Source organism: Rhinolophus sinicus, chromosome 8 (assembly GCF_057876585.1).
Source record: "Rhinolophus sinicus isolate RSI-liver-muscle chromosome 8, RSI-T2T, whole genome shotgun sequence".
Taxonomy (NCBI): domain Eukaryota; kingdom Metazoa; phylum Chordata; class Mammalia; order Chiroptera; family Rhinolophidae; genus Rhinolophus; species Rhinolophus sinicus.
The window spans coordinates 6,978,401-6,994,207 of record NC_142508.1 but is presented as its reverse complement, the minus strand read 5'-3'; the positions used below and the strand labels follow the sequence as shown (position 1 = coordinate 6,994,207).

General features: G+C 39.3%; 1 protein-coding gene across 7 annotated transcripts in view; it reads right to left on the bottom strand.

Annotated features, from left to right (window-relative positions):
- The window catches only part of TPK1 (thiamin pyrophosphokinase 1), a 258,145-nt gene that overhangs the window by 178,715 nt on the left and 63,623 nt on the right, over positions 1-15,807 (bottom strand). The gene's annotated exons all lie outside the window — the stretch shown is intronic.

The following is a 15,807-nucleotide window of genomic DNA, read 5'->3' as shown; positions in this document are numbered from 1 at the left end:
CCCTGAACAGGCCATTATCTTGTGTCCTGTCCCCACAGAGCTGTTCAAACCAAAGTCACTGAGTCACACAGATCAGTAAAGAGCTTGGGCACCAGCAGCTTCAGAAGAAACAAACTATTCTTTTCAGCTACTTCTTCCTTTCATGGCACTTATGAAATCCCCTTGCCTTTTTGTAAATTTAGCTATCCATTTAAAAGAGGATTTATCATCTTTACCTCCAAATTTCTAGGTGTTTAATAACAGGCAGGATATTGTGAAAGATATCAATTGACCCTATTGGCAGAAATAAAAGTCCTAATGTATTTGCCTACCCATGTGTAAATGATTTTCTGAGATCTGTATCAGAAATGAAACAGAGGCCAAGCGGCCAAAAAGATTCAGCTTCCTCATCTGTAAATAGGGATTATACCACCTATGGTGCCGAGTTATTAAGCGATTAATGATTTAATACACGTGGACAGTACGCATCACAACACTGCCACACAGCCAGCATTCAATAAGGGAGAGTCTTCTTCCTCCAGTTCCGTTAAAATTAAAATACAGTCTAAAAAGCTGTGTGTTGCTGGAAAGGCCTACGCTACTTAAAAAGTGAAAAACAAAAATAACCGTTTTTACAGAGATCTCAGATGGACATCTCATTTTACCAATTACTGACAATACACATTTCCTTATGAGGAAAGGCATCCAAGTTCAAATTAAGCCACATACATAACTTGCAGACTATCACAGAGTATTCTGCACATTTTTTAAATATCAAAACACAAACTTTCAGAATCATCAAAAGCTAAAATGGAGACATCATCTCACATATAAAATATGGCACAGAACAACTGAATATGGAGATTGAAAAGACAGATAAATACAAACAGATGGTAATCAATAATTACCTTCAGGATACACAAAACAATTCTCTGTAAACAAAATTAACAAGTACATGGGATCCTTCTACATAAAAATTGATTCACTGAAGTACTATGAAAATATAAAATAGTTTTTAGTGGCTAAGGATTATCAAATAGAATAACTTGTCAGTTTTTCACAGTATATTATTTTGCAAAGATGAGCTGAATTCGACATTTATACCTGTTATATGCCAGGCCCTATCTAGACTAGAAAGATGAATAACAAACAGATCTAGCCCTCCAGACTCACATTATAGTAGAAAAAGAGAAACAAGCACATATATGCAATGCACTGTAGACGCTGATGAGTGCTGTGATAAAAGCAACAACATGTAATGGGAGAACAAGGAATGAGAGAGGAATTTCAATGAAAGAATCTGTAAAACTGCTTAGTAATAAATCCAGTTCAACTAAGATCAGTGTTACTTTTATAATCCAAAGACGTTTACTAATATCTGTTATTTCTCATACCTACTTTCATAAGGGTGTTTCTAGAATAGTTTATGAAAAGAGAAATACTAGATGATGGGAAGTAAATTTGGCCACATCTATTCCTGTTTTAAACGGCAAACACAGCTAAGATAGCCACAATGAAATCTATAGGCTGTCTCTCATTACCTAGAAGTTGGGGTGCAACCTATCAAACGGAACAACAAATTCCAGTCTGTCCCTAAAACTGTTTTGTTTTCAATAAAGCTTGATAAAAATGAGATGCCCTAGCACATTTAAAATTTTGCTAACAAAAATGTTTTAACCAGTTCAAAATATTTTCCACATACATAAATAAAATTGCATTGAAAAACTGAAATCTTTCACGCATCTAGTAAATAATGTTGGCATAAATTCATTAACAGCAATTTGAAAAATGAACATAAAATATCACTATTAATGAATATGACCAACTACGAGAACCAGAAGTAGAGGGCATTCTTTAATATTTTTAATAAATCATAATGACTCAGCCTCAAAATTATGTTCATTCCATCATTTAAATTGTTTCAAGCTTTAATGAATAGAAGTTACTGCATGAGTTATCTTTTAATGTAAAAATTTAATTGACTTATTCAGCAAAATTTTTGCAGAACTGTCAAATACTGTAAGTTCAATGGTTGAGTAATTATTTACTAAGCACCAGGCTGATAAACAGCTAAAGACTAAACTATATTAAAATCTCCATATAACTTTATATATTGGTATTACCAATAATTATATTAAACAGCTTTTTTTTTTTTAACCTGGCATAACGTCAGTTAATATTACTGACAAATAATGAAGAGCTCTACTCACAGTAGAGGTTAATTGACTATTTCATTAATTTCCACTGAAGAAAGTTGAACAGATAAAAATGTGAATTTCTGCAAAGTAGACTATTAACTTAGTTCCCAGTATTATGGTAGAGGAAAAAATAAAGTAAAACATTTTTCAGTTTCAGTTAACTGAAAGAACAGCAGATACAGACCATTTCAATTCTAGTCTAGATCAACTACTTATTAGTCCTGTAACTTTGGGCTAATTCCAGGAATGCAAATTCTAATGCAAAATAAAGATTATTATATGTATTTTACTAAATTCACAAATTTTTTCAGAGGCTAGAGAGAGGCAACTTGAAGGAAAGAGCTGGGGAAACAAATTCTATAACATGCTGTTGATGAGACTGACTTTAAGGGAAAGTTTGGCAGATATATAAAAGTGTCAATGTGCAAACCCTTTGATCCAGAAATTCTATGAAAACCTCATAGTACACGTAAATAGCCACCAACAGAATATTGGTGAAAGATACCATTGTAGGACATTAGAACCATAAAAAAAGTAACTCTTAGATGTATTCATGTTATCTCTTGGAAGATACATTGTTATTTAAAGTTTTAAATTGTTGTTGATCAAAGCTTCCCGGCAATAGCAACTCACAGCATGGTTAACAGTATATACGTAATTCAAGAAAACTAAGAACTGGGCCACGGTTACTTTTTCAAGAAGGTTTATCAAGTCACCAGTAGTCAGCATTGGTCAGACACACCTGCAGGAAGGAGTGGGCATTAGTTGCACACCCCTAGGGAACTCACAGCCACCAGCTACGAATCAATGAGTCCACGGCCACGGGCATTCCAAACAAGCTGTGACTGGAACACTTGAAAGTCACTCCTGGGAAATGACTGGACCTCCATCTGACTTCCGTTCTTTTGGATAAAACCCAGAAGTGGGATTCCTGGATCACCTGGTAGTTCCGTCTTAATTTTTGTGTTTTAGGAACTTCCATTCTGTTTTCCACAGAGGCTGCACCGTTTCGCACTCCTACCAACGGTGAACAAGGCTTCCAATGTCTCCACATCCTCACCTACCACCTTTTTGTTTTCCTGTGATAGCCATCCTAACAGGTTTGGGGTGATAGCTCATGGTGGTTTTGCTGTGCAGACTTCTGCAGAAGAGGACAGGGCTAGGACAAAGATTTCTTCTTTGCATAACTCACTTCCTGCAAGGGAACCGCAGCCCCACACTCTCAGTCCTCAAGGGACACTGAATTGATACCCAAACCCGGATTTGGCACATGGTTCAACCCATGTCATGACAATCTCCTGCCCAGAGTGACTGATGCGGAGACAGAGACGTGATCCAATCAAAGACAATGAGACCTAGAGAGACGTCCAGGTTCCCTTCCCTACTGTCCTCAACCTGAGAGTGGAGGCCTGGGCCTCTGATCTACGGTGTCATGTCCGCCCAGGGATGGGAGCCAGTACAGTAACGGCCAAGCCAGGAGGCAAGGGCGGTGTTTGCGCCCCCACAGCCTTAGCAATAGCCTGGCACCGGCCTTTTCAATTATGTGAGCTATAAATTCCCTTTTTGGGCCCAGGCCAGTTTGAGTTGGTTTCTCTGTCATTTGAAACAGAAGGAGCCGTAACAAACGGAAATACCAACTTCTACTTCAAACACACGGACGCTTTCTCTCACTCGAACCCCACCGTGTTATCCTCACATCCGTGCCGGGAGAAGACTTAGAGGTGCTGTGCCTCCCTGTAGACAGTCTGCCTGTTATTTGCGCTCACTGTCCCCGGCAGGCTTTGCTCACCACCCAAATCAGTCAGCTCACAGACATGCTTAACCGACGGATTCGCACGCTGCCCCATCAGGACGTTATTTCATGGGGAAAACTTTCACCGAAAGCATTTCATGGAAATATATGCTCTCTGAGAAGATCACAACAACTTACTTTGCTCGTAGGAGTACCACAATGCGTAGTTAACTGCTGTTTCGGTAACTTTTCAGTTTCAGATGGAAGGTTCTATTTATGGTATACTTATGTGCAATTATTAAGAAAGACCGCATTGTTTGCAATATCCCACAAATGGTGAGTGGAATACTCTTTAAATTTTAGTCAAGTCAGGAGCACAAAATTATCCTTATTTCAAATAAAAATAAGTGGTATTTATGTTGAGCGGCAACATTCAAACTGCTGTGCCATTCTAATGAGCTGGTTCATGCCACGTAATGAAGGTTTTTATTACCCGGAGGTAAGTGTTCCCGTGTAAATTCTATCCTCCTTTCTCCGTGCCACCTTCTATCTCCTCCCGTCCTGCTTGTGCTCTATGTAGATGAAGTGTGACATTTAGTCCTTCGTAATGCTATTTATGAACTTCCACTCAGGTATCTCTTTAACGCTGAGTGACACCACACCACATATCTCATTACTAAAACATCTTAAAAACAGCCAAACATCAAACTGTCTGTTTATCCTAAAGTGGCACAGGGACATTTTTCTAAAGGATGAGTAAATCTAATAGAGTGTAAAACCTGCAAAGAGCTGAGCAGCACAGAAACATACGGTCTTGTATGCGAAGTGAGCATATGCATGCTTCAACCATTACATTTTTACTGAAGATTAGCCAGACCTTAGACACAAGGTGGCAAGTGTGAATAAGAAAACACAGAGCAGACCTGTATTGGTGCTGCTTAACCATGGCCCTGTTCCCAATTGGGGTCTTTACTGCGAGGGGTTGTCCAGTACACCACAGCCTGTCCAGCAGCATCCCTGGCCTTTCCCACTGGATGCCAGCAGCGCCCGAGTTGTGACAACCAAAAATCCCTGCAGACAATGCCAAGTATCCCCTTGTGGGCAAAATCACTCGGAATCGAGGACCAGTGCCCACACTGGACGGTCACTTATACCTCGGCAGTCCCCCCAGAGTTACCATATGCAGCTTAAGGAAAACTTGCTCATTGCATTCTGCAAACTTCCAATTTAAAAGCAGGACTCACCCCGAAACTACATTCAACCTAACTACCCGAGTCAGGTGAATTTACAAGTCAACTTGCGTCCCAGCTCAACTGCCCTTGTATCTCTCCCAGTATGTATGTACACACCGACCACAGTACCCGGCCTCTACTGTAGACTTTGCGGCTCATCACGAGACCCCCACACGATCAGTGTGTACTGGCCATCGATGATATTCTGGTTGACCTTCTAGTACGATCACACACCCTCTTCAGTTGTGCCTCCTATTCATTTGAGATCCTATTGCTCAAGGACTGTCACCAGTCAGTCACAACAGTGGAAATCAGGCCCTTAGGACTACCTTCTGGGATCTCCCACGTCAGATGAGACACAACCATTACACAGATATCACCACAGACAGTGAGCATGAAAAGTGACAACTTCTATTAGCTCAGTTCACTTCATAACATACAGACACTGGTAAAGTGGTAGTGACAAAACAGTGAGCGGTGGCAGATGTCTGAAATAGCAGAAAGGATACAACGCCTAGAACTACCAAGATGAGCTGGAATAGGAGAAAAGAGTAATGATGGTGGCTGGTCCACTTGGCAAAAGTAAAAGCTTTAAAAAAAAAAATCACTTTGTTGATGCAAATATGTTCCATAACAGAAGAATGTAGAGAGATCTGGAACAGATTTGCCTCCTTTGCCTGTTCCTTTGACACCAGAATTCTTCCCCTCTTCTTTTTTTTTTCCTTTTCTTTTTTTATGGATCCTGTGGTAACAGATCTCAGAACTTCCATGAAAGACATATTTCAAATGAGATTTATCGTTGCGTATGTCAAAAGTGAAAATGTATCAAAATCAGATTGTCTGTTACACAAAAAGTAATACCTTTATCATAAACTAATTCTTCTTCCTGCTTAGGAAGACAGAGGGAGCGGTTAAAGGCTATGAGTATTAAGACAAGGAGAAGAATTAGGGGTAATGTGTCTAGAAAAAGATGGAAAGAAGAGGAATCACTGGGTTCAGGTTAAAAGCGGGAGGTAAACTACCCCAAAATTCACAGTGGGCCTCCTTTAGCCAAGAGTGACAGCCATGTGGGACAAAGCACAATTACAGAACAAAGTGCTTCGAGGGGGTGAATAAGTGACTTATTAACTACCTCATTTCTCAGTTGGTAGGTTATCTGAGGGCATTCTTAGAGAGAAGTTAATCTTAGTCGTAGAAACATGATTTATGAAGGCATAAAAAAAGCTCAGCTTTTGAAATAATTAAAGAAAGGCAGTTGCTTTGGAGATAAGGGAAGGGCTGTAAGAGATAAAGTTGAGAGGAGTCAAAGACCAGATTAAGCCGGTCATGATCCAGACCAGAGTTTAAGGATAAAGGGAAGACACTGAGGGTTTTAAGTCTGAGCGTGTTCTACTCTGACTTATGTCAGAATGTTAAGCACCATTCTTCCTTTTACGCTGAGAACAGGTTAGAGGGAGACAAGAGGGGAAGGAGGCTGGTGCAGAGCCCCAGGAAGACGGTGGCTTAGACGAGCGTGGTGGCATTTAAGGCAGGGAAATATGGATGTATTTCAAGATCTATCCAGGAGGTGGAAGACAGCAGACTGGCTGAGAGAGTGGATGTGGAGGGTGGTGCAAAGGGAATCAGAGATGACCCGCAGGTGCTTTTCTTAAGCAACTGGTGAACACTGGTCCTATGGACAACTGTTCTGTATTCCCTCTATCGCATGTTCCCTTGCTTAGCCATACTCCATAAAGTATTTCTTGCTGTTCTTGGCCCTCTATCATCTTTCAAAATTTTACTGTGCCATAATATTATAATCATCGGGGTCTATTTCCATTCTCCTTATAATGAGAGATACGAAGTTTTGAACAGCTTTTTCTGCCATTTTTCTCTATACCACATTTACCTCCAGGTGTAATATTTCATACCAGTGGTAATTACAAATTGACAGGCACTGTCCAAAAAAGTTTCAAAAAACATTTAAAACATGAAATACAGCATAGCTGCATAGTTAGCAAGTGTTCAGAGCAGTTTTACTTTTTGGGGCTTGACTTTGGGTTTGTTTGTTGGTTTGGGTTATTCCAAAATCATAGGAAATATGAAACCTGAGAAAACTTTGAATATGTGAGATAACTTCTGGTAAAGAAGCCCTGGTTTAAAAGGTCAGGAAGAACTGCTGTGGCAAACAGCAAAATAAAATTCAAGACAGGTTATGTTTTCCTGCTTATTTTCCAAAAAAAGAAAAGAAAAGAAAACAAACAAAAAAAAGTGTAAGAAAATCCCAAGACATGTTATTTTCAGGAAATTTAACAAAGGAGAACAGAGGCTATAGAGATGACGAATGGACACATGAAAAGATGTTCACAGAAAAAGTCAAATTAAAACCACAATAAGATATCACTACATACTTAGAAAAGTGGCCAAAATAAAATATTGTGATTTTATCTTACATCAAATGACAGTGAGGAAGCAGAGAAACTGGACCATCTATATACTCCTAGTGCTGCTTTATTACAACACAAATTTTACAATAACCTGAAAGGCTTGTGGTTTATTTCCTATTTTACAGACAAAGTAAATGAGCTCAAACACACAAAGTGATTTGCCCCAAGTTACACAATGAATTTTCTTGTGGTCTCCAGAGTGAGAACCTGGATTTAGGAAAGAAGAAGATTTTTCCTTTATATGTTATGGAATTAGAATGAGAGTTATTGTAACAGCGGAGCCAGAATTAGAACCCAGTTTCATTTGGTAATCAAGCCCACGTTACTTTTGTTACCCAGAAAGCCTCCACTGTGCATGTGAAACCTCCACTGTGCACATGAGATGGCTCAGGAAAGCCAAGTGAAATATAAACACAAGCTTAGAATCGGAAACGTCCACTTCACCAGTAACAACCATACACATGGCTTCTCCAATGCACTAGCATCCATGGTAAGAGCCGCAGAGATGTTTACATCTACTGACCTGACAACCCACTCACAGAGCTAGCTTACTGTCGGACGGAAAGGAAACGGCGAGCAGGTGGAAGCCAGGCTAAGAGGTCCTTTAACTAATACAGTCACCGCTAGTGGCCTTAGCCTTCTGCCTGCAGTTTGCCTTCTGTCTATAGCAGGGTCCCGTCAGGAAACACGATGCGGAAATGTGAACAAAGTAGTTTGTGAAAATGATCTGAATATGAGAAAATTATTACCAGGGACTGGAAGAACAAAGGGCTGATACATAAAATACAGGAACAGCAGGTCTAGGAAACAGACAGCACTGCAAAGGGCTTGGTGGTGGGTCGGCCTGGAAATGCTCCCTGTGAAGTGCTGGGGGGCCCCATTCACAGGGAGCTGCAGGCCGTGCACTTCACTAGGAAGCCCCCGAAAGGGGACCGGTCCCAGTGGGTGTAACCTGGGGAGACACCACCTGAGGGGTCGTAGCAGGAGAAGCTGACCAAGGGAAGGTGACAGGTAGTGCTGACCCCCAGGCAGTGCAGGCACAAGCTGGGGGCTGCATGCCGCACGGGCCTGAGAAAGTCCCTGCAAGCAGGAAGAGAAGCCCTGTCGTCCAGCAATGTCCTGCCCATGCCCTCCGCTGACACACAATATACTCAAACGAGAAATGCTTAAAAAGAGCCAGCTCTGTGATCAGAGCAGATAATGAAGGCTAGATCCAGAGCTGAAAGGCAATAAATGACATATATGTATGTGTATGTGTGTGTGTGTGTGTGTGTATATATAATGTGTGTGTGTATATATATATATGTTTATGTGTGTGTGTGTGTGCATATATATATCTTTCCCACTCTGACAGCGAATGCTTCTTCACCCAATTGGCCATTCCCCATCATCAGTTTCAATGCCCTGAGAAGTCTGAAGGCGTCTCTAACTTCTTCCCCACACAATGTACTCACTGTCTCCTAGTCACCCTCAAGCCCGATCCGTGCCCCCACATACAGCCATTCTGCAAGTGCTTGCTGAACTGAATTGAAATACACCACAGCCGCGACACCTTTAAAAGGCTCAGGCTAGTCTAGATTTTAAAAAACACTTTTTATCTTAACTCACGAGGATACAAAAGGTCCTGTGGGATGCTGAGTTTATTAGGTATTTCCCCGCAGGGATCTGGATTAAAATTCTAGCCTGAAATATAGAATAAAGTAGATTCAGTGATAAAATGTACCTTTGTACTTGTGCACATCAAAAGGACACAGCTCCATTTGTACACCCCTTTTTCAGCAAAGGACTGAAATAATTCATATGAAGTGTTCCAATAAAGAAGAATATCTCTAGCATTTTTAATCCTAAATTTTTACTTTCAAAAAAATATAGACTCGAAGGAGAGCCTCTGAATGTATAAAACATATAAAGTGAGAAAACTGTAAACTACATCAAAGAACAAAGAATAACACCTCTGTGACCTCCATATGCCCTAGCTCTCGCTCTAATGACCAACCAAACTACAGCTGGTTTATCTTTACTTTTGTTTGAACTTTTGTATAGCATGCATTTGCATCAATGAGCAATACATAATATTGTGTTATTTAAAAAAACAAACAAACGGTGTTCAGAAACTTGCTTTTATCACTCAACATTATGTTTTAGAGGGCTCTCCGTTTGAAAATACAAATCTAGTTCATTAGATTCATTTAACTCCTGTACAGAGTTAATGAATGTGTCAAAATATTTATCTCATCTCCTATTACTAGCCGTTTAGGTGGGTTACACGTTTTTGCTATGTTAAAGAATGCTGCAATTATCATTTACATGCCTCCTCCTGCACCTATGAAACCTTATCTCAACGGGATAGATCTAAATGGATAATCATTGGGTCATTGAATATGCACACCATTAATTTTACGACAGAAAGGCAAATTGCTATCCAGAGTGACTGTACTGATTTATATAATTGAATAATTTTGTTGTTTAAGCGGCAAACTAAAGCAGACACACTAGCCTCTATTTGTATTAAATAAATGCACACAGGGCTTGAATATAAATTTGGTTATGACGACTGGTGGTAGAAGGAGCTTAGTCTACCAGTAAAAGTGAAAGGTGCTGACTGTCAAATGCTCTGGATCAGGTATCAGCTGGAAAGTACACCCGGGATGGAGACCGGCCACCCTCTTACTTTCCTCAGATGCCTCCTGCACTAACCCCTCGGTAACTTAGCTCTTTAAGCCTTGTCCCCACTGTCCCGCCTTATGATGGAAATGCAGGATTGTTCCAGCCTCTACGCCCTCCTTTTACTCAATGTGCCTTAGTTCTCGCAACAGGAGGTACTGTCATCAGTAGTGACTGGCATCAATCTACCTAATGACCTTCCCAGTATGTTCCATTCATTTGTTCATTCATTCATTCATTCATTCATTCATAGACACACATTGAACGAGCACCAACTGTAGCCAGAAATACAGCAAAACAAGCCATGGTTCCAGCTCTGAAGAGGACCCCAATCTAGAACTATGCTGCCGAGCATGGCAACTACTAGCCACTTGTGTTATGGAGCATCTGAAATGCAGCTCGTCTCACCTGAGATGTGCTACAAGTGTAAGCTAAACACTGAATCCTAAAGACTTAGTACAAAAAGAATATAAAATGTATCATTAAGAACTTTTACATTGCTTATATGTTGAAATGATATCCTGAATATACTGGATTAAACAAGACAGTATTATAATTTATCTCACTTCTTTTTCCCTATTTGATGTGGCTACAAGAAGGTTTAAGTGGATACCTGTGGCTCACGTTACACCTCTGTGACCTGGCACTGCTCAAGAAGGTGTGAGACATAAGCACAACAATGCACTGAGGTGATTCCACAAGTGGACGACACAGAAAGCTCTAGAGGAGCACAAAGAAAGGACACAGCTCAGCTCTGGGCACAAAAGAAAGCAAACCACAGGAACTGAGATCACAAATAATATCATCTTACTATTTTAAAAGTATGCATTTGCTAAGTGAGAAAAGAAGGGAATGAAGTCATGCTGGGCAGAAGTCCAGAGGCAGGCGAAAGTGAACACTAACTGGATTAGCTGAAACTAGGGGAGATGCATCACATTGCTCCTGCCAACCGTGGGCAAGACCAGACTTTTGATTTAAAATAACAATAATAATGTTTTTGTATTACTCCTTCCCCAAGGAGAGCAACCTGAGACAACTGAAATAGAACGCGGAACATACAAAGAAGAATTGTGGCCAATTACCTACCTCATAGTACCTATTAACTACTTCTGGATCACCAGAATCACCAAATCTAAAGGATACGCAGTTCCATAATAATGGAACACAGTACCCAGAACAAAACCCATCTCACTCATTGCACCTGCTATGTCACAAAGGAAGAAGCTATAAAGTATTTTATAACCTCTGGGCTTTTGCACAAGTCTTGACTCAAATCTACACGAAAACAGTAGGATCTTCACATTACAGTAATTAAAAAAAAATTCATAATATTGTAGCTTTTCTCTATTCTAGAACCTATAGGTGACTTTTTTTTTTTTTTTTTTTTTTTTTTTTTTTTACATATGAGGCAAAAGAGATGCAAAATTAGAATGCTGAAGAACTCCGTGAATGATACACTAAGTTATACAAAGACAAAAACTGGAATGCTTTTTATGTATTCTAGGGCTATCTCAAACACCAAGCATCACGGAAAAACATTTTTATACATGAGGGAAAAGAAAAAAAGAAAAGGGTCAACAGAAATATGAAAAGAGCAAAAAGAAAAATACTGAGGTTTGTTGTTCGACGACAGTTTTTAACAGGACCTAAAAAAGAATTTAAACAGCTGGAAATTATATTTGGCTCATGCTACAGAAATGTTGCCGCTGTAGTTTGCAAACATGACGCATGGAGCTCAGCTTGCAAGCATGATGGATAAAAATAAATATTTCATTATGCAAAACGTGTTTCATTGTTGTGCTTGTAAATTTGAAACAATTATAAGTACTGCATGGCAGTACATGCTGTTAGTTATTTTCACTGACTGGCAGGTAGTGGGTGTTTTTTCCTTTTTTCGGCTGCAGTGTATCTGAAAATAACTTTTGGTATTTGATATGAAAACTAAAGTAACTATATTCCTTCCCACCAAAGTACAGAACTTGCCCCCTTTCCCTCATATCTTTGATCCTTGGAACATAAACAGCAACATTAAGTAGAATTCAATAATAAAAGGAAACCAGTGCCTCCGGATGGGATGGCAGGCAAGTAAAAGTTACTTCTATTCTTTTTAAAAGATGTATTCAAGCTTGTTTTAATAATTCATAAGATATACAACCTCATAAAATGCACAGAGAAGGACAATATAGCCTAGAGAAATGAACGGAAATGGAAATATTGATTGCTACAATATTTTTAATAAGTGCACAACCAAGTGTGCCCTCAAAACAAACTGTCCTCACAGGACAGCGACGACGTCCCACTTGATCACAGTTAACCCTTCCAGGAACCACAGACAGTGAAATCCAGTCCTCAAGTAAAACAATTAACAATCAGGAAAACACACACACAAAAAAACTCACCAAGCAGGGAAAGGAATGATGGCAACAGCCAAGAAACCAAATCCTAAATATTATTCTGCAGAAGGCTTCTGTTAGCTGGAATAAATTTACTCAAAAGATTTAAAGAGAAAAAAAAGAATTTTTTAAGATGAGTGTTTTAAGACAGTAGAGTGCAGAAGTTGCTGTCCTTTGTCCATACCAAAACAACAGAATGAAAAAAAAAGAAAAGAAATGGAAATTACATCTTAGAGAAAATTAGGCAAAAGCGCTTCCCCAGTCACCAGGTATGTGAAAGAGCTGCCAAAGGCAGGCGGACGCAAGCAGGGGCATAGGAAGAGTCTGAGAGGAGGTCTTAGGCTAACGATTCTGATACTGAATCAATGGAAGAGACACTGTCTCTGAGACACGGTAGAAAATGTAGACAAGCCTGAATATGAATGAACAGCCTCTGGCTGCCACTGCACTGGCAGCGACGAGAAAAGGTTAAACATTCTCAAATGTACAATCCTGTGCCATCAAGGGCTCTGTCCTCTGTGAACAGGAAAGAATTCCTGCTACTCCTGCTCTCCCAGCCCCGGCATAAACCAGGGGGGTAGTGGGTGGGGGTGAGGCAGGCGTGGTTCATTTCAATCAAAGATCAATAAAAATGAAGGAACATAGATCTAGAATAGACAAAGAAGTTAAAACAGAGAGAGAGGGAAGGAGGGGGAGAGAAAGGAGGGAAGAAAAAGAAATAAGAACTAAACAGGAGGAACATGAGAAAAAGTCCCCAGAGAAATGCTGCCATCAAGCACATGAAAATCATGACCGGAAATAACACTATAACTCAAAGAAGTTGATGAAGAAGTAAAACTATTCAAAGAAGAGATGCAGAGCTCTTTGAAAGGGCAAAATCACAGAACACAATGAGTCACAAGCTTACGGAGTTCATCAAAGAAACTAAATCTAAACAAGATGAAGCAGAAAGAGCATCGCTGAAAACCCAGTAGGAGCCATATTAGACAAAATGAAGACATGAGCCCAAAGAAGCGGAAATTAACAAAGAATTAGAAAAGATTGAAAAAAAAAAAAAAAAGAGACAAATGGGAGATTTGAAAAATGTTCACGTGCATAACAGTTTTCTCAAGGAGAACACAGACAAAGACAACTTTTCCAGAACTAGAGAAAGACTAAACCCATAGATTGAGAGGTCGAACACAAATGTCAGGAAAAACCAATATAGAAGGATAATATTGAGTCAAATATAATTAAAATTGCTGGTACTTGAAAGTCCAAAAGTATTCTTTAGTCGGGTTGGGGGAGAAATCTCACCTCAGATTTCTCCACAGAAAATGTTCAATATACTTGAGGAATTGAAACGATCCCTATCAAGTCCTCAGGATATAAAAGTGCATTTAGTCAAAATGCTGTCTAAGTTTAAAGGAAACAAATACCTACTTTTAAACATTTTTGAACCCACAGAATTTCATTCCCATAGTTTCTTGAAAGAACTACTGTGTGTCCCAGAAAATAAGACCTAGCTGGACCATGGACCATCAGTTCTAATGCGTCTTTTGGAGCAAAAACTAATATAAGACCAGGTCTTATATTATATTATATAAAACCCATTATTATATTATATCTGGTCTTATATTAAAATAAGACAGGGTCTTATATTAATTTTTGCTCCAAAAGACACATTAGAGCTGATGGTCTGGCTAGGTCTTATTTTCGGGGAAACACGGTACTAAAAGAAAAACCTCAACTTATCAAAAAACACATGGAAACAGGACCACTGGCGGCCTCTCACAGGAAACCTTTGGCCGGTACCTCTGCTTGAGGCAGCCCTCCCCACTCCCCACTCAGTCACCTCCTACACCAAGGCCCCTCTTTCCTTCCATCAAGACTTAGCTCGAGCATCGGGTTTTCCTTAAAATCTTTTCTGATGCCACTTATCTGGACTTGCTTCCCCTCTCCATTTCCAATAAACTATCGAATTGTATGCTGTAAATCACATACCTAAAATAAAATAACTCTAAAAGACTGAAAGTGGGCAAAGGCATGCTTTGTAAGTAAAAACAAGAAGAAAGTAGGGGTCGTGCATCAATAGTGGAAGAACCTTACCCCTCTTTCTCAATCCAAGAAGGTAAAGGACACGGAAAGAATAACTAACTAATAAATCACAATTAAGTGAGGTATATTAAATGCTGTAATCTGAACATAGATCTCCAGCATCCATAAAAAATTCACAGAAACTAACTATAAGCCACACAGAAAATGTCGTGACAACTCCAAATAGAAAAAATAGGACAAGTAATACTCTATGCTTACAATGCAATGAAAATATGAATTATAAAATAGAAACAAACCAAAAACCTAAGAGCTGGAAATTTTTCAGTCCTTGAACTAAAAAGGAAGGGTGACAGGGCACACTTAGAGTAAAATGAATTGATTATTCATAAAAAAATAAAAAAGAAAGAAAAATGTTTGTTAACTTAATCATGAACATTTAAAAAATCATCCAAAAGATATGGTATTGAACAGATGGAGATCATGTTCGTTTCTAGTCAAGAACCACGAAATTACACCTATTATCATATTTAGCAGCTGACGTTCAACATTCAAAAACTGATTTTGCTGGTAACATGGTTAAGATATGGCAGAACTGGGACTCAAACACCATGTCATCTCATGCCACAGCCAGGGTGCTTTGTTCCCCTATATATTCTGCATTTTTTCATAGAGGCCACTAAACCTACTTAGCTCAAACATATTAACATAGTTCAATTAGACCTAAGATATCATTAACAGAAACAGCATTGTTATATATACAACTAGGAAAGAAAAAAGAACTATACCAATTAAACTATAACACAATTTTCACTGAGAAGTTGTTATACATATTTAAAAAGGTCTTTTAAACTAGATTCTAATATATGAGGTCTGACAATTAAATTCGCGAGCTTGTTGCAACAACATTGGTAACCTTTTATGATATCAGAGGGATTGGATATCAGGGATTTGATACCAGATATCATTATGAATCTGTACCAACTGGACAAAGAGTTAACCACGTTTACTATTTAGAAGTGCTGAAAAGTCTGCGTGAAGAAGTTAGACGACCTGAACTTTTCGCCAACAATTCATGGCTCTTGCATCATGACAATGCACCAGCTCACACGGCACTGTCTGTGAGGGAGTTTTTAGCCAGTAAACAAA